The sequence below is a fragment of the Tachypleus tridentatus genome, chromosome 10, assembly GCF_004210375.1.
Source record: "Tachypleus tridentatus isolate NWPU-2018 chromosome 10, ASM421037v1, whole genome shotgun sequence".
NCBI lineage: Eukaryota > Metazoa > Arthropoda > Merostomata > Xiphosura > Limulidae > Tachypleus > Tachypleus tridentatus.
Window position 1 is genome coordinate 50,398,083 of NC_134834.1, and position 25,231 is coordinate 50,423,313.

At 34.3% G+C, this 25,231-nt stretch overlaps 1 protein-coding gene across 17 annotated transcripts in view; it reads left to right on the forward strand.

Annotated features, from left to right (window-relative positions):
* Window positions 1-25,231, forward strand: part of LOC143229248 (POU domain, class 3, transcription factor 4-like) — a 299,882-nt gene that overhangs the window by 148,579 nt on the left and 126,072 nt on the right. For 2 of the 17 annotated variants that reach the window (XM_076461331.1, XM_076461329.1), the window contains 2 exons: window positions 483-517; window positions 6,444-9,425. The exons of 13 other annotated variants lie outside the window; for them this stretch is intronic. The gene's annotated coding sequence lies outside the window, so the exon portion shown is untranslated. Of the gene's footprint in view, window positions 1-482; window positions 518-6,443; window positions 9,426-25,231 lie in introns of those variants that run through there. 2 more of the 17 variants (XM_076461332.1, XM_076461330.1) reach the window with 1 other exon arrangement.

Sequence of the window (25,231 nt, forward strand, 5' to 3'; positions counted from 1 at the left end):
GTTATCACACTCAGAGAGGAAACGCTGATCTTCTGAAACATGAGAAGCCGAAACATGGTTACTGGTATTACGAATTTTGTAAATATTTCGCATATCTGCAATGCAATTATTTTAGTACAACTGTTATTTACGATAGAAAATCATTGGACAAAAATAGGTGTCTTTTCTTAATTTTGATATAGTTTTTATATTTCTTTCAAAGCAGAAACAAAAAGTAAAGTAATTTATTTTGATGGTATATCTGTTTTTGTTGGGTTTTTTTTTAAATAAACTTTACTTGAAAATTCTAAAAGCCAACAACTGGTAATCCAACAGTTACACAATTTTCAATGATTTATGAAAATATTCCAAGATTTTTTAAATGCTTCTTTTAACATTAGACTTTTCGACAGAGTTTATGAACTCCCATCAGTTTTTGAAACGTATTTATAAATTATATATGTTCTAAGTCGCATGTAATTCCACATCTTTTTTTGTTACAGGATCTTTAATAAAATATACGAGCCACAGAAAACAAGTAAGATGGTTATATTATTATGCTACTGGATATAGTATCACTAATTTGTCTTTAGTCAATTATTTAGAGTCAATGCTGTAATATATCCAAACTATAAAATACTCAACTTGATGCAGTTAGCTAGTACTATTAGTAGTGTATATACGATAAAAGAACATGTTGGTAATTTCAGTTTAAAAGAAAAATTATCCTTCCCATTACATTATATGATACCAAAGATTATATTCAGTAGCCACCCTTATTTGTATGTTCAAGTTTCTATTTAAGTTCTTGCTTTGTCACTATACCTAAGACTGGTACTTCAGATTGGAAAGTCTTGACGACCAAAGTATTTTTGAATCGTAGTGTTATCATTACACTAGAATATTTCAAACATAACCTTATTAAGCATATATAATTTGTAGTAATTTACTTTAAACACCAGCTATCAAATTTGAATCGGGTTTTTAAAAATAGTTTTTCTATTACTGTTATTAACTAAAGATAATCGCTCTTATCGGAATAGTAAATCCTAACCATTAACGTCTGGAAGTTTGAAATTATCTGATGAGACCTATCCTCAAATACGCCTTAGATTTATCTATAAGAATTCGTTTCAAATAAAAAACGTCTTATAGATTTATAGAAATCCATTGTTGTCTATAAGTATATATATTAAATCATCTAGAAAAGTACATATGATCCATGGTTTAGGTACACGATTGTCGGATATCGTACATCCTCCATCTGCAATAACTCACTTGTATTTCAGCATCTATTAATTAAATGTGATTTTAATATTAAATTCGAACAATTTAACATTCTATTCAAGGCAACAGATAGAAGAACAATGAGATTCTAACCATTAAACCTTTTATCCTGAAATAAACGTCACGGAGAATTTTTTCAACATGTTAAATAGAATGTATACACATTACTATCAAAACAATCTGACTTGTGTTTCAGAATAACAAACACAATGGTTCTTTTGCTTATGTAAAACTGAAAGGTTAGTACTGCAAATATTCATGTTCGGTATTGAATGATACACTCTCATATCCAGGTGGTTAAAGCTCTCGACTCGTAATCTGAGGGTCGCGGTTTCGAATCCCCGTCGCACCAAACATGCTTGCCCTTTCAGTCGTGAGGGCATTATAATATGACGATAATCCCATTTTTCGTTGGTAAAAGAGTAGCCCAAGAGTTGGCGGTGGGTGGTGATGACTAGCTGCCTTCCCTCTTGTCTTACACTGCTAAATTAGGGACGGTTAGCGCAGATATCCCAAGAGAAGCTTTGCGTGAAATTCAAAACAAACTGTCAAGACGGCAATAACACCTTATATTGTTACATCCTAACGCCATTAACTAATGCAGGTAGAAACATTTCATAATAAATTTAAAACAATAAAAATGTGCCTCATTATTTCACTGAATTTTATTTAACAGTAATACGTAAAACTCCTTCAAAACTCTTCATAAAACACTTTTTGTTACATTAACTCAACGTAAAGTTAATTTACAAGAAGTCACCTTCATAATTGTGCTAGTGTAATGCAAGTAACACAATTACAAATAATATAGGAAATCTTACGAAATACTTTAATTATATTAGGTGCGAAGTGTTTAGTTCTCAGCTTTGTTTATCAGATGTGACTGATTTCTGAAATCACTCAAAGAAACGCTGTTACTAAACTGTGTATAAAATGATTACTGATTAGCTGTGTTTCTTTCTTAATTAATTGCTTAAATCACTGAAATACTTTGATTAAATTACGTGAAACGCTTAACGATGAGCTATATTTGTTTGTTAGCTGTTATTAAGTTATGAAATCATTCGATGAAATGCCTTGTCTTATTAAGTGTCCTTCGGTTTAACATTTCTTTAATGACTATTAAAAAAGCCATTCTTTTTTCTATTCTAACCACAGTAACTTATTGTCATTACTGATTTTAAATGGAATAAGTTTTAATTATAGGAACTTATATATACCGTGGTTTTCTTTGAATTATATTTCGTAATTAATAAAATCATCATTTCTTTTGTAGCAGACAATTAATTTAAGTATAACGGTTTTTCATATATATATATATTTATTAATTTAAAAAATGATCATTTATAAATTATTTTTTTCTATTACCGTGCCTAACTTTACGTATTTCACTGTTACTTAATTCCACCTAAAAAAGATGAATTGTGTTTTTATTACACTTTATTGATAACTGTTTTGATATAATTTATTTCTTGAGGAATTCTTATCATTTTTTATAAGTATTTGTTTAATGTCTATGTCGATATGTCACTGATCTTTATTAAAATATTTACAACTGTTTTTTGTGATATTAAATTAATGTGTTTTGTCTGTACTTACAACAGTGCTACCTCACAACCTTAAACTATATTAACCTGCCCCTTAAATTGGCAGGAAAAGCGTTCCTAAGAACAGATATCAAAAAACGTTAGTTGTTTTTTTTCAACTATCACAGATTGTTTTCGCCCAGAGCGAAACCAACTAATTCTGACTGTCGTGTGTGTCTGAGTTCGCAAATTAAATAAAGCAGCTAACACCTTTGAATGAGGAGACGAGGAGGGTTAACGTTTTGCAAATAGTCCTGACTGATAAATGGTGCCCATGCGGGTTAAATAATAGCCATTAGAAATGATACCAAAGAGTCAGTCACGATTCTGGATTTCATGGGACAAGTATCGAAAAGATTGAAGATAATAGTTTATAGTTCCCGGCGGGCTCAGTTTTTCTTGTGTTTTTTTTTTTAGGCATGTGTCTCTGTTACTTTAATAGCAAATGGACAAACGACTGCACAAACGAACAGGACTTTATTGTATGGTTCGGGGTAATTTAATATACGCAGCCATGAGGTGATTCGAGATTTGATTAATATGATGTGTATACAGCCCGTTCTTTTTGTTGTTTTTTTTTAACGTAAATGGTCCTTTTTTTTAGATAAACGAGTATATTGTATCAGCCAAGATACAAAAGATTTTTCTTCTTTTATTTTTTAACCTTAATTCTTAGCCAACAACAAGAGTTATTTCGTTCGTAGCTGCTTCCTTTGACAACATTTTATCTGGCTAAATAGATTATAATTTTAAAAAGAATTTATTTTGTAACGTATTTCTAGCGTGTCTGAATTGTTTAACCAACAATGAAATCAACAGCCAAACTCTTTCAATAATTTACGAATAAATTAAATCTAGTTTCTCACGCAATTTATAGCACAGTGAGTTTGAACATTTTCGTTAAGTTTCTACTAGTGAAGATTCCTTGGTTTACCCATTAAGCGAGCAGTTGGAGCTTCCTCTCAGGTGAGGTTAAGCTTGCTCCTGTCTCACGTGACAAATTGGCCATATTACCGCAAGATGCCAACGCGCCAGGTAATCACTTCAGTAGCTGGTTCGTTAGGGAAGGCAACGGGCCGTGGAAGAAGTTGCGTTGGATGCTCTAGCAGAATATAATTTTACCGAACGCAGAGCTAATTAAAATTTGTCGACCAATGTAAGCGATTTTTCCCGTCCTGCTCCTCTTACACTGGGTGTAGTAACAAATAGTCACACTTGCTAGGCGAAGACGTCGTAGACCATAGTAGTTATAGGCTAAAGGCCATTTTATTTAATCTCGATCTAACAGAATCTAATTTTACAAAACGCAAAGCCAATTAAAATGTGTCAACGAATCTCAGCGATTTTTTTCCCGTCATGCACATTTTACATCGGATGTAACAACAAATCGTCAGTCACACTTGATAGGCGAAGACGTCGTAGCTGCAGTAGTTATTGGTTAAAGATCATCTTACTCGACTCTTGTCGAGGTACCCATGTATCCATAATCTAATTGAAAACTCAACAGCTTTAAGTGGGTAAAATTAGATTTGCTGAAAACAATATGTACAACATTTCGGCAGCACGTGCAACTAACATCGAATGTAGGATTACAATTTTTTAAAAACACTTAAAGATCATAAGTTTATGATGTGACGCAAACCGTAGATCCTCAAACTCGCTGTTCGGTATGCTAATAATTTGGCCACACTCGACACAAAACGTTTCGAAAAATTTTATTGTAGTGCTTTCCCAAGGAGGAGGGCCTGGCATGGCCTAGCGCGTTAAGGCGTGCGCTTCGCAATCCGAGTCTCGCGGGTTCGCGCCCGAGTCGCGCCAAACATGCTCGTCCTCCCAGCCGTGGGGGCGTTATAATGTGACGGTCAATCCCACTATTCGTTGGTAAGAGTAGCCCAAGAGTTAGCGGTGGGTGGTGATGACTAGCTGCCTTCCCTCTAGTTTTACACTGCTAAATTAGGGACGGCTAGCACAGATAGCCCTCGAGTAGCTTTGTGCGAAATTCCAAAAAATAAACAAACAAACAACAACAAGCTTTCCCAAGGAATCACATTTACTACTTAGTTTAACCCAAAAATACACTTTGTTAGTATCTTTGTGTGATACTCAGCTAGTAAATAGTAATAAGAATTACTGAAGGTACCCGGAATGAAAGAAAAATTATACAAACTCTTTCAAAATAAATAAAACACCAACGAGGCAACAACAAATAATTTTAAAACAATGTCGTATAGAATTACGGTAAGCAATGGTAAACAATATCCGGTGGCTTTTAAAAATGGTTATCTTTGTGTTAGTTATTCAAGTACGACAGCTAGTTACTGATTAAATCATCGGCACATTTACGCACTTACAACATTAGAAAACGAGATTCGATTCCTCGCAGTAGACAGAGTGGAGAAGATTCATTGTGTAGCTTTGCGCTAAAACGAGCATACAAAGCAATAACTAATCTTATATATTATCCAATAAAATGCTAAATGTGTAATTACAGAAAGTATGAAACGACATGTGAAATGTGTATTTACAGAGAGTATGAAGCGACATGTTAAATGTGTATTTACAGACTGTCTCTAGATACTTACAAAATGTGCAATTACACAAAGTATCTACTTACTTATTAAATGAGTAATTACAGAGTATCTAATAATTTACTATATTTGTAATTACAAAAAGTATCCAGTGGTATGATAAATGTGTAATTACAGACTAATGTAAGTGTGAATGTTCAGCGATGTGATACATGTGTCGTTACAGAGAGTAAGTATCCAGTGATAGCTCAACAGAGAATTTTAATCGGCATATTCTATGATGTCAGCTTATAATTCTCAGTAATATTTGTTTGTTTGTTTTGGAATTTCGCACAAAGCTACTCGAGGGCTATCTGTGCTAGCCGTCCCTAATTTAGCAGTGTAAGACTAGAGGGAAGGCAGATAGTCATCACCACCTACCGCCAACTCTTGGACTACTCTTTTACCAACGAATAGTTGGATTAACCGTCACATTATAACGCCCCCACGGCTGAAAGGGCAAGCTGTTTGGTGTGAAGGGGATTCAAACCCGCGACCCTCAGATTACGAGTCGAGCACCCTAACCACGTGGCCATGCCGGGGCCTCCTAAACGTCATCCAGTCACACAAATACTTCTCGTTCATTGTTACTAGGTTATCCTAAATAGTACGGCAGAAAGTAATTTCAACTAATTTTGGCTTGAAGTCGAATAGGTAATTCTAAATATTGCCAAACAACATTTTAGTAGGTTATCTCAAGCAGGACCCAACAGAACCCAACAAGCAATTTCAGATAATGTTCGGTAGCATTTATATAGCTAATTCTAAACATCATCCGGCCGAATATCAACGGGTTGTATTAATACACAGTATCCGACATGATATCATTAGGTAATCCGCAGCAAGATCTCTCAGAATGTAAGGGAATCGTACCAAATACTATAGTGTAAAACAATAATATTAACAGCAGTATTTGACTATTTTTTCTTTGGTCTTTTCTGTGTGTATATTTATCATTCACGTGTATTTTGCAGACAGTAATGTTTGCATTTCTTGTATGGTTTTCTTTTTTCTTTTTTTGTAGCTTGAAAACTGAATGGCTTGTGGATTTAATTCTGCTAGATGATTCTGGGACAAGCCCCGATGTTGAGCCAAAGAGACCTTAATTGTTTTAAACTCTAGCTTCCACTAGCTAGAAACACCTATTTGCGTTTCTCCTTGTTATAAAGCACGTATATTGCTTTATATTTCGTCATTTCTGCTAATAGCTAAAATTCTTCCCACAATTTTAATTGTTATGAATTCGTTTTTCTACAGTAACTAATTTCATTCTCAATAATTCGATATTAGATCTTTGTCATAACAAATTGACCTTCACTTTAGAAGTAACAGAATGCAAGCTTATCTTTTTGAGTAAGCATATAAGTTATTATCCAACTCAATTACAACTAAAATAAACCTAGCTTCTTTCCTTCTGAAACAACAATATACCTTTTATGGCAAACGTTTGTTTGTCTGGTTTTCCCCCATTAATTTCTTACAGTAAAATGAAATAACGTTTTAACACATAAAAACAGTTTTACCTATTTTAACTGGATTAGGGGAATATGAAAGACGTTTAATTTCCTTTCCAAATTATCATAATTTTAAAATTTAGCTTCAGTATTTCTTGATTTCATTTTGTTTATTTGATTAGCCACTCAGTGGCGCGTATATCAACCGAAACCTCTTCAGACATTAATTGATCGTAATAACGAGCTTAATGAATTACATGGGATGTAAACTACGTTACTTTGTAAGGGTTTTTCAACAGTCGTGAAACTATGTAATTAGCATTCATAAATGTAAAACAGAGAGAGAAGGATCATAGCAATGATGTGTTCAGTCAGTTTATTGTTACCTACACTTCATTATACAACATAAGACCTTTTTTTATATATAAAGTATGGGGAAACTTTTCCAGGGTTCTGCTAGTTGACCTCGAACTAAAAATAATCATGGCTTTTATTTTGTTTCTATTAAAATATTGTAGCAAGTTAGGCCTAAACAAATTCCAGCTGTGATTGGTATATTGACGCTTCAACATTTTATCTGTTTGTTTTACTATTATTATTATTATTAGTGACATGATTCTACTCATTAAACAATCAGGATATATCGGGATAAGCAAAAATTAGCAAAACCTCTACTTTACTGGTGGGTCAGCGGTGAGTTTACAGAACATACAATGCTAAAATCCAAGATTTTGTTATCCATGAGTACGAAAATGGCTTATTGCATGGTCTTGCGTTACGTAATAACAAACAAACTTTCATCTTGATACGAGTTAGACTCAGTAAAAAAAGAAGAACAAAGTGTCAAAACTCGTATGCTAGTTCCACGTGACCGAACTATCAAGTACCGATCATTATTTTGCGTAGTTTCTCCTGTGGCCAGAAAAATTAGTTTGCTTAGTTTGTCCAACCCATAGTTTTGGTAAAATTCCTCAATCACGGTAGGCACTGTAGTGACGTAAGTAAAACTAACACTTCTTTTCAGAGTAGGCGATGTATAGTGAGTATGGAGAACACGTCGAATGATAACTTAGGAGATAGATTCCTATTTATGGAGAAGATTAAAAAATATTGATCATCAAGACCTGTAGAACGAATATTTCTGTTTTGAGCATATCTACAAAACAAACTGATGTATCCTCACTTCACTGTATACACTGTTTCGTTAAACTTAAAGATCATATATTATTTGATATAATAAACAAACCAGACCACTGGATACCTCGTTGCAAGCAGCGAGGAATGGTCAGACAACCTAATGAAATATTACGGACAGAACGTAAAATCTTATTTAGAACGTCAATCTTATTGATTATATAGTTTTACGATGATTTGTAAATGTCATTTCTTAATAATCAGTGAAATATGAGAATACAACCGACATCTAGTGGTGATTTCCTTGAATAGTAAGCGAGGAAAAGGAAACTTAATATAACTTCGTGATTAACATAGTATATACAGTGTAGCAACTCAATTATGGCTATTTCTAATCTACTGAAAATGCAGGTCATTTAGGTAGCCTTTAAAAAAGGTAGTTAATAGTTAGTTAAGCTAAAATCACAAACTTATTTTTCTTGAACTTTCTTTGGAAGTTTATGATATAAAATCAAAATAACAGTTCATGTTCAACGGATCTAATTTGCAGAACACATGTTCTATATTTATAAGAAAAATAGAAATATAGTCAAATATTATTCTACTTTATTACAAAAGTACAGTGTTTATTTAGTTGAAACAAAAACGACTTATTGTTGTAGTTAATTAAATTAAAGATCTGTGTGTTTTTTTTTTTTTTTTTGCAAAGCCACATCGGACTATCGCCTAAGGACTGGCATGGCCAGGTGAGTGAAAGCGTTTGACTCGTAATCTGATTCTCCCGTGCTCGAATCCCAGTCACACCAAACATGCTCGCCCTTTCAGCCGTGAGGGCGTTATAAAATAACGGTCAATCCCACTACTCATTAGTAAAAGAGTAGCCTAAGAGTTGGCGGTGGGTGGTGATGACTAACTGCCTTCCCTCTAGTCTTACACTGCTAAATTAGGGACGGCTAGCGCAGATAGCCCTCGTGTAGCTTTGCGCGAAATTCAAAAAACAATCTCCTGTGTCCACTGAGGAGAACCGAACCTCTGAATTAAAAATCAACAACATTTTTTTCTAGGTTAAAGCAAAATAAAATCCCTCTTTGATCTCGTCAGAAACAAAATACAGAAAAAAATTAATTTAATTTAGAATGTAATTTGTCCTAAATTAGTAAAAATAAACATCCAGTTCATAGTTAGTTTAGTAAATGAGTAAGTATAGGACATTCTAAAGTAAGTTATATGTATATATATATGGAGTGTTGCCGCAGAGTGAGATCTGGCGCCATGGGTGAAATGTTCAGCACTAATAAATTTGATTAATATTGTCTTCCCAACTATTCGACAACGTAATGCCGCCACAGATAGACCTATGGCTGTTGAACATGCAATAACCTTTCTAAATAAAAATATTTATAAAATGATACTCTTAACGACGAAGGGCCGAAGAACACGACATTTCGAAAAAGGGTACCGCAAACATTCTACATAGAAATAGGCATTTCTCTTAGTAAAGCATCTAAGACAGCAACAGGATCCGAAACTACATCTTAATATTTTAATCTATAAAAACAGTGCTTTGGTTCAGAAGAGGACCTCCTGACCCACAAAGCCATTTGATAAAGCTGTACATGTCTCATACTAGCATTAAAAATATAAATAAAGATTTTAAGTTGATATAGGTTCGCACACCAAATCAGTCCTCTTGGGGATGACTGATGTTTTCAAGCATAAGATGGCCAAAGAAAGTACAATAATTCCATCGGATCACATAGATATCAAACCTTGGGCCAAATAACTCCATCAGATATTTATGCCTTCAGTATCCTTAAACATGACGAAACCTAACGTCCATTAGAGCGGAAAATGTATCTGACTGAGTACGACCAACAGTAGACAGAATAGTTTCAAGGAGAACATGGAACTTATAACATATCTTTATAAAGCGTGATTATGATAGTGCAATCACCTAATAAATAACAACTAAAATCATTCACTTAAAAATGCGACTCATTTTCTGTTCCATCCATTTTAGCAATTCATAAGCTCCCCAGTGGCTCAGCGGTATATCTGCGGACTTACAACGCTACATACCGTGTTTCGATACCCGTGGTAGGAAGCGCACAGATAGCCCATTGTGTAGCTTTGTGCTTAATTCAAACAAACAAACAATCCATAAATAAATACCAGTTGATTTATAGCGCTTTATGTTTTAGTTGACAAAGAGAGTGTATAGTGTATAAAGTAATTATGAAAATGGTGAATATAATGGGCATAACATACAAGTATTATAGAATTGCTCTCCCCTATATTGAGCACAGTCGTCTGTAGATACATTGTAATTTGTTGTCGTCCATCAAATCGGATATTGTCACACTAGCATAGTTTCTGTTGAAGTATAGGTAATGAAACATTTCTCAAGAGAAGTGTGATGAGTGAACTGACAACTCCAAGAACAAAAATAGCACATCACAAACGTGTTGTAACCAATATGTTAGATGGTAACGGTTATTTATTCCAAGTGGTAGACTGAAGCAAAATGTTATATTTCTGTATGAAGTGGAAGCACAGAAAGTACGAAGAGAGTTATTGAAACTGGTACTGTTGATAACAGAAGCAGTCAAGCTAGAAGCTTCAGAGACGGTTTTAAGTAACTGATACAATGACATTTTAGTAGAATAAGAATTATATTTCGAATAATGGGATGAACCAAGTTGAAGAAGTGTACAGTGCAGAACAATACAACAATAACAACAATCACCAATATGAGATACATCTCACACTCTTAATGTTGCAGACCTACACAGAATTTTAACATAATTTCGTAATCAGTCCCCCTCTAGTAGAGCGGCAAGTCTACGGATTTACAACGCTAAAATCAGGGGTTCGCTTCCCCTCGACTGGCTCAGCAGATAGCCCGATGTGGCTTTGCTATAAGTAAAATCCAAACACACACTTCACCAGAAGTAAGATCAATTAGCCAAATATTCATTTTCCTACAAGATAATGATCTCAATCATGCAACAAATAAAGTGAAACAATATCTAAAAAGTGGGGGTAGCAATGGTTTGTTTTGAATTTCGCGCAAAGTTAGACGAGGACTATCTGCTCTAGCCATCTCTAATTTGTCAGTGTAAGACTAGAGAGAAGGAGGTCAGTCATCACCACCCACTGCCAACTCTTGGGCTACTCTTTTACCAACGAATAGTAGAATTGACCGTCACATTATAATGCTTTCACGACTGTTTGATGTGACGGGAATTCGAACCTGCGACTCTCGGATTACAAGTCGAGTGCCTTAACCATCTGGCCATGGGTGGCAATGGAATAATCACAACCATGAAGTAATTGGAGAACAAATTTTAACCAAACAACGTGGCTAAAGTATGAGAAATAATAAAAATCATTTAGTATAATTCGTCAGTTTAAAGATGACTTAAGTATGTCGAAACGTTGTTCTCTACTTTATTTTAGTAAACATTTTAATACCCATACCAACCGTCTTGAGATACATTTAGTATAATATTTCACAATAACACATTCTAACAATCCGTGAGTGAAAAAAAAAAATGTCTTACAATATTTCAACTAGACTATAGTTTCCATATCCAGTGCTGACGCAGCCTTTCGTTAAGTACCATACTTCATCATGCTGGGCATGACATGGCCAAGCGGATAGGGCGCTCGACTCGCACTCTGACGGTCGTGGGTTCGAATCACCCTGACACCAAATATGTTTACGCTTTCAACCGCGAGGAAGTTGTAATTTCACGGTCAATCTCATTATTCGTCAGCAAAAGATTAGCCCAAGTGTTAGGGTAGGTGGTAACAATTACCTTTGTTCTCTCCAGTTTTACATTGCTAGTTTAGGGAAGGCTAGCGCAGATAGCCCTCGTGTAGCGTTACACGAAATTCAAAAACAAGCAAACAAAATAATCATTATGCTGTCTGGGATATGACAAGTATAGTAGCGGTCGAGACGCTATTTATATTTATATTATCATTTTAAAGAATAATAATTATTACTAGTTGTTAAACTTATAGTAACATAAATATAAGATGTTCTGCTCTGTTGCTCATCGCTAGTACAGCGGTAAGTCTACGGATTTACAAGCTAAAATCAGGGGTTCGATGTCCCTCGGTGGGCTCGGCAGATAGCCCGATGTGGCTTTGCTATGAGAAAAACACACACACACTGTTTGCAGAAAAAAACAACAATATAATAATAGTGCATTGTACAAGTTATTCACTTTTCTTTGGTGTTTTTAGTAATGACGTATTCTATTAATGATACATTGACCGCTTATTTTCAATTTATCATTGCTTGTGACCCCTGTAAGTGTATCACCTGTCTGTTTCCATAATTATTTCTAAACCTTCCATTCTTGGTTGTTGTTGATGGGCACATCTTTACAGCCAGCTGTTTCTTCAATAAACAGTTATTGTCAAATGTAGTTATTAATGAAATATATATAGATAATAATTCCAGTTTTGTCAATAAATAAAACACTTCATACACTCTTTATTTCTGTTCTGACTGTCCATTAATAAACAATAAGACTTACATCTTCTTAATTTCAACAAACAAACGAATGTACGGCTTCTGTTAACTTCTTTTTTGATTTCATCAGACAAATAAATTTACAATATTTCATATTTGTCTACAAATATTTGTACATTTCTTCCCTAAAGCAGTTTCTGTCACTGGTGGGCTCTAGCAGTCGTTGTTTTCCATTCTTATACCCATTAAAAGTACTAAAATTCACTTATCGTCTTTCGGGTAGCGTAAAACAAATCGGCAAAGTAAATATATTAAGTTAATGTGCTAAATACACTTATTATAAATGTAGAGTGATACGCGGTCTGTACACGAGTGTACCTTTCAATAACATTAATGTTCTTTGTGATTAATAATATTATTTCCAGCTGATTTCAAATCGTTACCTACAAATACTGGTTGACTAGACTGTTGGCTGGTGGACTATATAAAGGTCAACATTTACTAGACTTGTGATATTTTGATGGCTAGCTTGGATATTGTTGCACAGTAGTGTCGCCTTGATATTTCTGAATCAATAACTTTTCCTTAATCACGAACATACTCTTCAAAGATTTTGAGAAAGAGAAACAACCGAAGTGTAGCATAAATCATAAAAGTGAAAGTATTCCAAAAGAGTGATTTATCTTTTATCGACCATGTGAAACTATGATATTAATTTTCCTAAAGAAAGATTCACCTGGAAATTGTTCAACGCCCCCTTGACTTCAGCGGGGTGTTTGGAAGCCAGTCTTTCTTTGGATACACAATAAATGGCTTGCCTTGTATAGCCCTGCTTCTGGTTATCTCGCTGGGCGGATAGACGGGGTTTTAGCCATTGCTTATTCAACTCACGGTCATGTCGTTGTCCAAAAAGACGTTGGCTTTATTCGTTTGCTTTTCTCGTCTTACCAATAATGCTGCAGCCCACCGTCTAAGCTGCCTTGAAGACAGCAACCCTATAAAATATTAATCGCTTCTCTTGCGTGCGCTGCAATAGCCGTCATGGTAACGGCTAGCTCATTTCATTTTGCATTCCTCTTCTTGTGATTACCATTGCTAATGCATGGCGCGATGAATGCGTTCGTTCGCCTGCTGGTTTTGCATACATAACCGTGATGTCCACAGAACTAGAGCCGGCCACACTGATCACGCCCGCGGCCACTCAGTTCGTCAGTGGTACGTCGCCCTTCTAGCCGCGTCTTCTGCTCTCTGGAGCTCGAAGTCTATTTTAACTTGTGAAATATGTGTCGTCATGCAACTAATTAGAACATGTAAAGTTTAAATATTAAAACCCGTCTTCAAGACGTGGCCGTATTTTTCCAGTACTATTCTCGGCCATAGTGTAAGAAGAACGACGTGGGACGTTACGTACTAAGGTGAGCACGTGAAGGCTGACCCTCCGTGTTTTTGTTTTCCCCAAATACTTTTCAAACCATACGTGTTTATAGTGATATAGCAGTCTTTAGCAAAACCTGCCACCGTGACACGGAAAGGTAGAGATCACGCGTTCTGTTGTAAAAATCTTTTCCCTCGCTATCTGACGAAGCAAATGTAGTTTCATTTATTTTACCTGTCAAAGTATGATGACTAAGCGATAAGAACTTCTGATGAAAGACCGTGTACTTAAATTTATCATAAAAACTGGTGAGCAGGTGGTAACACCACACTTATACATATGCATAGCACTATATAGTTCATAGTGATTGGGAGTACGTTACGCAGATTTAACTACTACGTGCGTTATTGTGACAGAGTGTACCGACATAGATCTTAATACCAAATCTACATCGGATTTATGAGTAGCGTGAATTCAGTACTTAGTTAGGTTAAGTTAATTATGAAAAACGTGCATTCGCAAATATAGATAAAGTGATGTAAAACCTGTAAACAAATACGACAACAAAGAATACGTTGTTGGCTATTTCAACCTACACCACTCACATTCTACAGTAAACGGAATTATATGTATATTTATATATAATCAACATCACATTCTGCAGCAAGTCATTCCTTTCTGGTTACATGGTGAAATATAAACGCATGCAAAAGCTCTAGTACTGCGTTTTTTCTCTGCCCTTAACCTACGATACACTAGGTTGTGAGCACTCTCGATTGTGAATTACATTTCTCTTTCAATACTGTTTGCGATCAAAGTATTACTTGATATAAAACTTCCGTATTTTAACCTCGTAAAGATAAGATACGCATGTGAAAGTCACATCACTGTTGAATCACGTGACAAGCTATTCAAGATTCTTTAAATATCAATTAAATAATATTTAAGTTACATAATTTGTTTTTGATGTGTATGATACAAGAACCTTCAAGTCACCTAACGAAGTTTCACGTTAATCAGTTCGAAACACCATTGTCAACCCCCACTGTTTCAACAGTAGGCCGTTCAGGTATCAGTACTGTTTGTTACGAGTAATTACTGCTAACTATGTCTTTGAAATACGCAAATCATATTACAATAGTTGAGGACCGGGTGTGGCCTAGTCGGTAACGTGCCGGGTTGCGGATCCGAACTGGCTATTTGGACGTCACATAAGATTTCTTTCAGGTTGAAAATGCCAAATGCTATAATACCTTAAAAGATATCAATTAGATCAATAAACACGAAAATATTAAAACATATATAAGTAGGGAATAATTTGATTATTCGACAAATTCTGCCTCTTATTAAAGTATACCGGTGGTTTGATTATCAGAACTGATTGACTGCTTTAGCATTTTAGATGCACATAACTGCCAACAGTATAATAATAGAAAATAAAATGGGGTTTCAGAAAATTATGATGTTTTAGTTTTACAATACACAGGGTGTTCTAATATATACATAAATTTCGTCTCTACATTTAGACTAACATATTCGGTGTAGTAAAAAAAAAATACTGAACTTATGCTAAAAGTGATAGAATTTTCTGGTGTATTGAAATAACGCACATTGTATTACGAGAATTGAAGATATAATTACGTGTTTGAAAAATATGCATTCCGTTATCATGTTTAGAAAGATTGTTGGTGTAATGGAGTAACTTCCATTATCAAAAGAGTTAGTTTTCTGATGGTTATGAAGAGTGCTCATGTCGTTATTGTAAACACTGACAAAGCGTTAACGTATGGACACAATGATAATTTCATTATAAAGACCGACAGAGACTTTACTAGTATATAGTAAGAATACCTAATTCATTATTAAAACTAAGATAGATCGTTTAACAGAAGGATACTTATGCTATTGTCAAGGCTGAAAGATAGTGATTTTGGATTAGCTGTGACCTCATTAAAACTGAGATTGTGTTAGTATATTAGAATAATACCTATACCATTATTATGAGCACGGAGATCAGAACGCTTAACTTGCAACCTGTGGGTTCGAATCCCCGTCTGGTAAAAGAGCAACCCAAGAGTTGGCAGTGAGTGGAGATGATTATCTGCCTTCCATCTAGTCTTTCGCTGCTAAATTAGGGTTTGGTTTGAATAATATGGACAATAGTTTTGCACATATAACACAAAAATAATATTTCTGCAAAAAAAAAACACAACACAACAAATGTAATCTTTCATTTGCGTCTTTTCTACCAACGTCTGTCCCCCTCCAGTACAGCGGTAAGTTTACGGATTTACAATGCTAAAATCAGGGGTTTCGATTCCCCTCAGTGGACTCAACAAATAGGCCGATGTGGCTTTATTATAGAAAAACACACAGCAGCGCATCTACTTTCACCGTTATGTCTCCTAATGGCTCAGTAATAAATCTGAAGGCTTGTAACGCTGCAAAGAAGATTTTGATATCCATGGAAGACAGAGTGCAGATAGCCCTTCCTTCAGCTTTGATCTTAACAACAATAAAACAAAAAGAAATTACAATTACCACATAATTATTATCATTACCTGCAAGTATTAGAGAATCCCATGACAAAACACCCAAAGCAAACCAGTATAGATGTAGCTTATACCCATTTTAAATAATATTCATAGATGTGTTGAAATGGCAGATACAAAGCTTTCAAACACTAGGGTTAGTCCTGTTGTTACACTTCATGTTTTGCACAATTGGAATTTAAAAACAAACAGAAAGACAGATAAAGTTATTTTTAGCTGTAACATACTGCAAATACTAGTAATTCATGTTCAGGAATATTCTCCTCATCATATATTAATAAGCTGTTTGTATCTAAATTGCAAATGTATTTGTGTGTTCTAAGTAGTAATCTATTCCACTTTTTAAAGTAAGTTTCACTGCATTTTGTTAGCTTAACTATATGATAATGTATTTGTTTATGGCTGAAATCCTCTTTATGTGATGACATAATACATTTCAATCATTATTTGTATTGTTTAACTGATATATATTCATTAATGGACCTGGCATGGCGTAGTGGTAAAAACTCTCGACTCGCAACCTGCAGGTCGTGGGTTGGAATCCCATAACGATGACTGTTATAGTGGTAACCGAGTAGCCAGAAAGATGGTGGCTGGCTGCCTTCCATCAACTCAATCACTTTTAAGTAGGGTACGGATCGCGGAGATAGTGCTCGAGTAGTTTTGCGCGAAATTCAAAAAAAAAAAAAAGCTTATTTATTTTACAGAAATGTCTATATTAATGTACGAATTGTTTTAGTCTCAACTATTCAGTAGCTAATTTTAAAAGTTTTTGATGAAACTACCAAATCGCAAGAACTGCAAAGTGAAAATATTTACGATTTCAACGGAACGAAACATATCAAAAATTAAACGTTTTCTTCTTATTGTAGTGAACAGTACTGGTTGGTATGATACAGTAGAACAGCCATAAAAATAGCTGGAAGATTCAAAACATCATAATTCAGAAGTTTCTTTTATCTGACAGGAACTCGAGACGAATGACGTCAGGACTGTTTTCACAAGTGTTTGGGATAATCAGATTCTCATTGAGAAATCAAGTTTGATAGGTCAAGTGAAAATTTTCTTTCTCTCAGCAGTTGGTCTCGTATGTTCTAAATTGTAGACCGAATTAACTAACTTCAAAATATTAAACGAAATTCTGAAACCTAGGAGAGAAAATCTTATTTTTTCTTGTAAAAACACGACTTCTGTAGACCAGAAGTTAGTATTTATAAAAACAAAACTGTGTTTCACGTAAAATTAATCGTTAAATATTGTTTTTTAATTTGAATAGCACACAATCTAATGATATTTATAAAAATATGAACAATTTATATGCATGAAATCATATAAATGAAACGAAGAGACATGATCAAGATTAGGTTGTTAATTCTGATGTGGGCAAATTATATTCTCAAATGATGTTTAAAAATAATACTATATTCTACAGTATACAAGCACACTTTCTCAATCATAATACTGGCTTGTTTTGATTGTTTCGCATTTTGCACAAGGTTACACAAGTGTTATCTGTGCTAACCGTCCTTAATTTACCGGCCCGGCATGGCCAGGTGGTTAAGACATTCGATTCGTAATCGGAGGGTCGCAGGTTCAAATCCCCGTCACACCAAACGTGTTCGCTCTTTCAGCCGTGTGGGCGTGATAATGTAATGGTCAATACCACTATTGTAAAAGAGTAGCCCAAGAGTTGGCGATGGGTGATGCTGACTAGTTCCCTTCCCTCTAGTATTTCGCTGCTAAATTAGGGTTTGGTTTGAATTTCGCACAAAGTTACGCGAGAGCTACCTTCGCTAGCAGTCCCTAATTTAGCAGTTTAAGATCAAAACTATCTGCACTCTGTCTTCCATGGATATCAAAATCTTCTTTGCAGCGTTACAAGCCTTCAGATTTATTACTGAACCATTAAGAGACATAACGGTGAAAGTAGATGTGTGTTTTTCTATAATAAAGCCACATCGGGCTATTTGTTGAGCCCACTGAAGGGAATCGAACCACTGATTTTAGCATTGTAAATCCGTAGACTTACCGCTGTACTAGAGGGGGACAGATGCGTTGGTAGAAAAGACGCAAATGAAAGTTTGTATTTGTTGTGTTTTTTTTTTTTGCAGAAATATTATTTTTGCGTTTTATGTGCAAAACTATTGTCCATATTATGTTATGTAGTATCAATGTCACTGAGATGTAGAACAGTTACCTTTTATAATGTACTTCTAACTATAATATATAGCTGTGAATAGGAACTAACATTGTCATTCTATGAGTAACAACTCGTGTACTGTAAGAAACTTGTACTCAAACAACAAAATTTGTGTTTTTGGAAACGCAAGGGTAGTGTTTAAATGGCCATAACCAAGTTAAGTTGAAAACAACGTAATTATTGTGGAATAACAAAACAATACCCAAATGTCTTGGGTTAAAGATATTTTGTGTGGAATTTTATACAAGTTACGTAAGTGTTTTTATATCGGCGATAAGTGATTTAGAAAAACCAACACTTTTGAATTTAAAAGTGCCTATCATTTGCGCTGTTAGAAGATACGAAAACGATTGTGTTAATGTCGTTACAACAAACAATTATGTTATAGCTCACACAAATTTGTGATTGGAGAACATAATAGGCGTTTTTTATGAAATAACATAATATCTGCGTTAACTCAAATATATATACTTTTATTTATATAAATCGAATGATCATTTAGAATGCAATAATCAATTTACACTGCACAGAACAATTAAAGGGTAACAGGAATCTATGATATTATAGCTAAAGAATCTGTGATATTATAGGTATGACGTGTGAAAGTTAATTCTGTTCACTTCTGTCACCCATCTGTTCGCTGTTATGCAACTCGAGCGTGTGATGGTTAATTTTATCATCTGAAATGCAAGTATATAGCAGTCTCTGATAATGTTGTGTCTCTTTTCATATTGAAGTAATCACGTAGTTTAAACTGCTTCGTACTGTTCGTGAACCGCCGTTAGGTCTCAAAGAAGATATTTAGATGTTTCACTGACAAGAAGAGGCAGCGAACTTATAGAATTCGGACGATAACAGCAGTCTGTTACGAGAGTTTCAAAGCGCAGTAAGAAGGATGTGGAACCACTGTTACTCCTGTGATACAGGTGAAAAAGGTACAGCATAACAAGCAGACTGCTAGTGTTTGTAGATTCTTTCTCACTGCAATCGTAGGTTACCCGTTCGAAGACTGAAACATGTTTGAGGTCGCAATTATCAATCTAGAAACAGACTTCATAATGATGCCCTCTGTGCCAGACAGCAAGTGGAGTACATTCTGTTCATAGTAAGGTACAAAATAGTTCACCTGCAGTGTTGTCAAAAACACAATTTGTTGACCAATAACATGAAATCAATAATATTTTCACAAATGAATTGTTTTCTACATACATTTAAATAACAAACGTATATCCAACTGGAGGGATTCAAAAACAGATATAATCCCATTTTCATACAGGGGTGCTCATACGATTATGGTAAATGTAGAGACGTAGGAATAGTATCTTCAAAACATGTGGCGTTAATATGGACTATGACTATTTTTTGCGCAGCCATGTACTTTTGTAGTCAACCCTAACTTCAACACAACGGTTGATAACGCCAACATCAACAGTGCTAAACTGATCAACACATTGCTTAACGAAGAGGGAATTGACATTCACTGGACTTCAATCTCAACTACATTGCATGGGATTCTCCTGGGAGGCATCTCTAATTCCGCCAAAAGACTCCAACCCTCAGAAAATGCAATGTCGGTGTCAACCTACACTCTCCTTAATATTCGGTATGACCATCTTCCATAAAATATAACGTTGTAAAGCCACCCTTAGCATATACTCATTTATAAGCGTAAATTCAACGACCATTTTAGATCAGTTAAAGTGTCATAAAACGCCAACTTTGAAAGAAAGATAAACTTAGGAAAACAGCTGATGTTATTTCGTAATAGTGGTTTTGTCTCTTCGTAATTAAGCTTGTAGAAATTGCAATTATCCATTAACTGCTTCCTATATTTAAGTTACTGTGGCATTAGTAATTTTCGTAATAGATAATAACGTATGAACTAATCTTATTCTAATTTCTTCTGAAGTTTTGTCACCAACCTAGACATGACACAAGTTCATCCTTTATTTCTTTATCGTAGAAGTTTACATATAACTTTAATTTATAATAGTTTTGAACCAAGTTTAGTTCTGACATTAGTTTTTGATAGCAGTTTAGTTGTAACACTAATCTGTGTTATATGTCTTACCAACGTAGGTGTGTTAAGCAAAAGCCATATGTTTAACAGCTATATGAAATAATGATTTATAGGAAGAGATTAGAACATGGGGAAGCTGCTATATTATTATGATGTACAGAGAACATATTTACCTCTTATAAATTTCAATTTACCAAAACAAGTCATAATGTGATTTCGTGTTCCAAATTTTATGTTTCGTAATGAACAAGGACATAAAGTATTCCACTAATTTGAAATAAGTTTTTTTCATCAGCATAGAAGCAAATACTTTTAGACTTAAATTAAAGCTTACCATTAACAAAGAAACGAATTAGATTAGGTTTTATCATTAATAAGGTAGTGACCTCTTTTACAGATTTAGGTTTAAAGTTTACCATTAACTATAGGTTTAGGTTACGTTTGATTATTAAAGGCATTAAGCGAGTTCGTTTACAGGCTTAAATTTACGTTTAGAAAGCATTGAGTTCTTTTTTACACATTTTGATTACGCCCTAAACTTTTACAAATTTAAATTTAGCATTAGTAAGGTAATGAATTATTTCTGCAGATATAAATGAAGTTTCATCAAAACTTAAGTATTTTACCGAAGAACATTAGTGAAGATCGATTTGTGTGAACTTAGTAATATTCTGGCACTGCATATATTATAATTAATTCTTGTTTAATTAGTACTTTTGACACCTATATTAATAGCAATAAATTGTCATTACGTAGTAGTCTTGAGACCTACATTAACAGTAACCAGTTATTGTTTACTTAGCGCTTTTGACATGTACATTAAAAACAATAAATTGTTGTTTACTTAGTACTCTTGACACTTGCATTAATAGTAATAAACTATTATTTATTTAGTACTTTTAACACCTACATTAATAGTGATCAACTACCTTTTACTTAATATACTTGACACCTACATTTATAATGACCAGTTGTTTATTTAGCACTCTGACACTTACGTGCATAGTAAACACCTATAGGATCATTTTGCATTTTGAAACTTACATTTGTAAATATCAACTGATTAGAAACATTATTCAATAAACAGTAATTTCACTAATGTAGTATAAGTTAATGTTATTTCACCTGCAGCTTTTATCTTCTTCACTCGGCGACAGAGTACAAGTGAAATCTCTTTTTGAAAAATTATAGAATAACACCGTGTGTTGTGAAATAGCAAGAATGTGTTGTAATCTCGAGTTATTTAACAGTTTTTTTTTTTGACCGGTTATTCTAACTACCTGAGAGATACGCAGAATGCTAACTTTCTCTACTTTTGTAGCCGTATATGATCTTTTTATGCCTCTTTGCAAGATCTATTATCAAAATCTGTAATGAAGCCCGACAGTGCTGACTAAGCCATTACCGTCCATGACGAATCACGTTTAGTATTTTGAGAGTAGAATTTCAGCGCCAGGTCTTAACATACCGTCATGTCTGGGCTCGACGGTCAAGGTTTTCACCAACGAGGCGACATTTCTTTTTAAGATCTCAGGTATCCGTGCATATCAGAAGAAATAGTTACAATATTTCCGTCTAGCCTGTTTGTTACTTTGTCCTGAACTAATGTGATTTTTTTTCTTTTTCTGTTAATAAGTAGGATGCACAATAATGTTTGGTGTATATATATATACATATATATTATTATTATACATTTTTGAAGGATAATAGCATACACTGTCAATTATTGATTGTTGGGCAAATCAAGTTACTGTTTACATAATATAACATTCAGGTTTCTATGTGGAGAACCGAAATTGAATGTATGGTCGTATATACTGTATTATCGATTTCATTTCAACCGTATATGAACCAAATTAAGCAAATAAACTTTGCTTCGGTAACAGTGAGTTCACGTATTGTTCTTGTACATACATAAACATTCAGCAGGGCTTCCATGTTAAAGTAGTACTACATTCAACTAAACCATAGAATAAAATATTTCTAAAACCCCAGTGTTCTTGAAGTTTTTTTATTATCTCTTATTTTAACAAAAAGACAGTTTTCTCATTGACTAAAGTTAAAATTATGGACACTGCAGTACTCGTTCAAACCTCAACAGAAAACATGAAATCTATTTATAATGCAGTAGTGTTTGTTTGTTTTCTTACATCTTCTTCTGAAAAGCCTGCCTTTTTAAAACTTACAGGATTAGTCTGAAAGTGATATCTAAACTATTCGTTGTAATTCACTGTTTCTTATATTTAACTAAGCATAGTTTTAGTTTCTCTCTTCTTAGGCCACGATCATCCATCTAAATTTTTTATTAGCTGGTATCTTCCGGTGACTATGTAGTAAGGTTGAAGGCATCATGAGTTCCTTCCCCAGGGTGACCTCTAATAACCATGCTACTGTTGTGTTTTTACATGTTAAACGAGCAAAGAAAAACATGGAAACGTTTAATCTATGTATTATGTTTTCTAATTGCCACATTGCATGAGAATACAAATAAGCCTTAGAAAGAGAGCTTTAGAAACATAAGGTTTTGAAGTACCCGCCCGAAAATCTACAACATAATCAATTCGAGATATATTTTTTATGTCCATTGTTAACAAACACTGCCGTTCAAAACGTTTCTAGTTAATAAATAATGTATTTAAATTCAATGATAAAGCACATTTCTAGCATACCTGCAGCACGTTTTCTTCCTTCGATTTGTTAAGTCGGTATTAATGACCCCTACTAGGGTATTACCTTTCTAAACATTGAAATAAGCCCAGTAACCAAAATTTTCTTGAACGTTTAAGAACTGCCTTATAAATGAATACTGGAGAGATTGTAACGTCCAACGTTCCGGAAGCAGAGCGCCCTCTATGTTCAAAAACGTTTTTGATGAAATATAGAGATCAGATTATATTGTGTAGCACTTACATGGCCAATAATTAATTAAGTTGATATGTCATATATTTAAAGTCGCTCAAAGTTTTAAGTAGAAAAATATAAGACTAGTTATTGTAATAAGCTATAAAAATGTTTCGTTAGAAATATTTGAAATATTTTTGTATATATTTTTTCCTTCATAGTACATCATAGTACATCCAAGTTATTGGATGATATGTTATACAATTAAAAATATAAATATATACATTTATATGTATGGAAAATCATCCCTTCATTTGTTTTAGACCAAAAAAATCCTTAATTTTCATAATAATAACGATCTGTGGATAATCTACCTCGTGCTTCAGCTATGGTTAATCTATATTCAAGTCACTTCTTGTTACATAAAAGACCAGCATGCTAAAAAAGTCGCCTGTTGTACTAAAATCGTTTGTTTTATTAAATCAAGACCAGCTTCAATAAAACAAAATTATATTCTGTTTCAACACAAATATACTTGGAGACTTTGTCATTAATTGTGTTACAAAAATAACGCTGACTGTTTAGTCCTATCTTTGGTCCATCAAGAACTGGTAATATAATGAAAGGGTAATCCATACAGTGGAGAAATACAAGCTGCTTGCCGCTGACCCATAAAGGCCTGACATGGCCAGGTGATTAAGACATTTGACTCGTAACTTGAGGGTCGCGGGTTCGAATCCCTTTCAGCCGTGAGGACGTTATAATGTGTACGTCAATCACGCCAAATATTCGTTGGTAAAAGAGTAGCGCAAGAGTTGGCGGTGGGTGGTGATGTCTAGCTGCCTTCGTTCTGGTCTTACATTGCTAAATTAGAAATGTCTAGCGCAGATGGCCCTCGTGTAGCTTTGCATAAAATTCAAAACAAACAAACAAACTGACTTATAAATGCAGAGGTAATACTTTGGAAGTTCCTTTTCTCATATTCTTTACGTGTTCTGGGTTATATTATCCCTGAGACAAGTGATGGTGTAGTGTAGATGATGAAAAATCTATTGAATAATCCAAGATATGTTTTACAATCTTTCTTTAATACGATAGTATACTGAATAATCTTTAACCGTAGCCAATACCACAATGTTAATGTCAATGCTGTATTTATTTGTATAACTTTATGCTTTAGACTGCTATTCATCTGCAGGTCATTTCAACATTTACATATTATAAAAGCTAATCAGTGACCAGTCTTGTATCCGTGAGTGAAAAGCTGGATTACGTGTTCCGATACACTTACCCGTCAGTCACGCGATCATTTCTAACAAGGTTTATGGAATAATCAACCTTTTATTCATTCAGAAGCATTGTTTTGATAAATATGACGGTGTATGTGTCTATTCATTCTTGTATGAACAATATGTAATATTAGACTGTGGGTTTGTTTCTAGAACTAAAAACTGGAACGGTTTGGTTACATCTTCTTCTGTATACATTCCAGAACATTAGGTTGTGATTTTGGTTCTAGAAAGAAACAGCTAAGTGTGTTTATCTATTTCCCGTATTTTCAGTTTGTGAAATTAAAATGTACTTTTGAAATAAAAATTTGGGTATGTTTGTTCAAACCCTCTGGAATTTAATGTTGAGGCAATTGTGTTGTGGTTTTGCTTCTTGTAACTAAAACCGGAATACATTTGCTTTCAGGTATCTTTAGTTTGTCAAATGGGTTATGGTTTTGTTCTAATAAATAAGTCCTTCA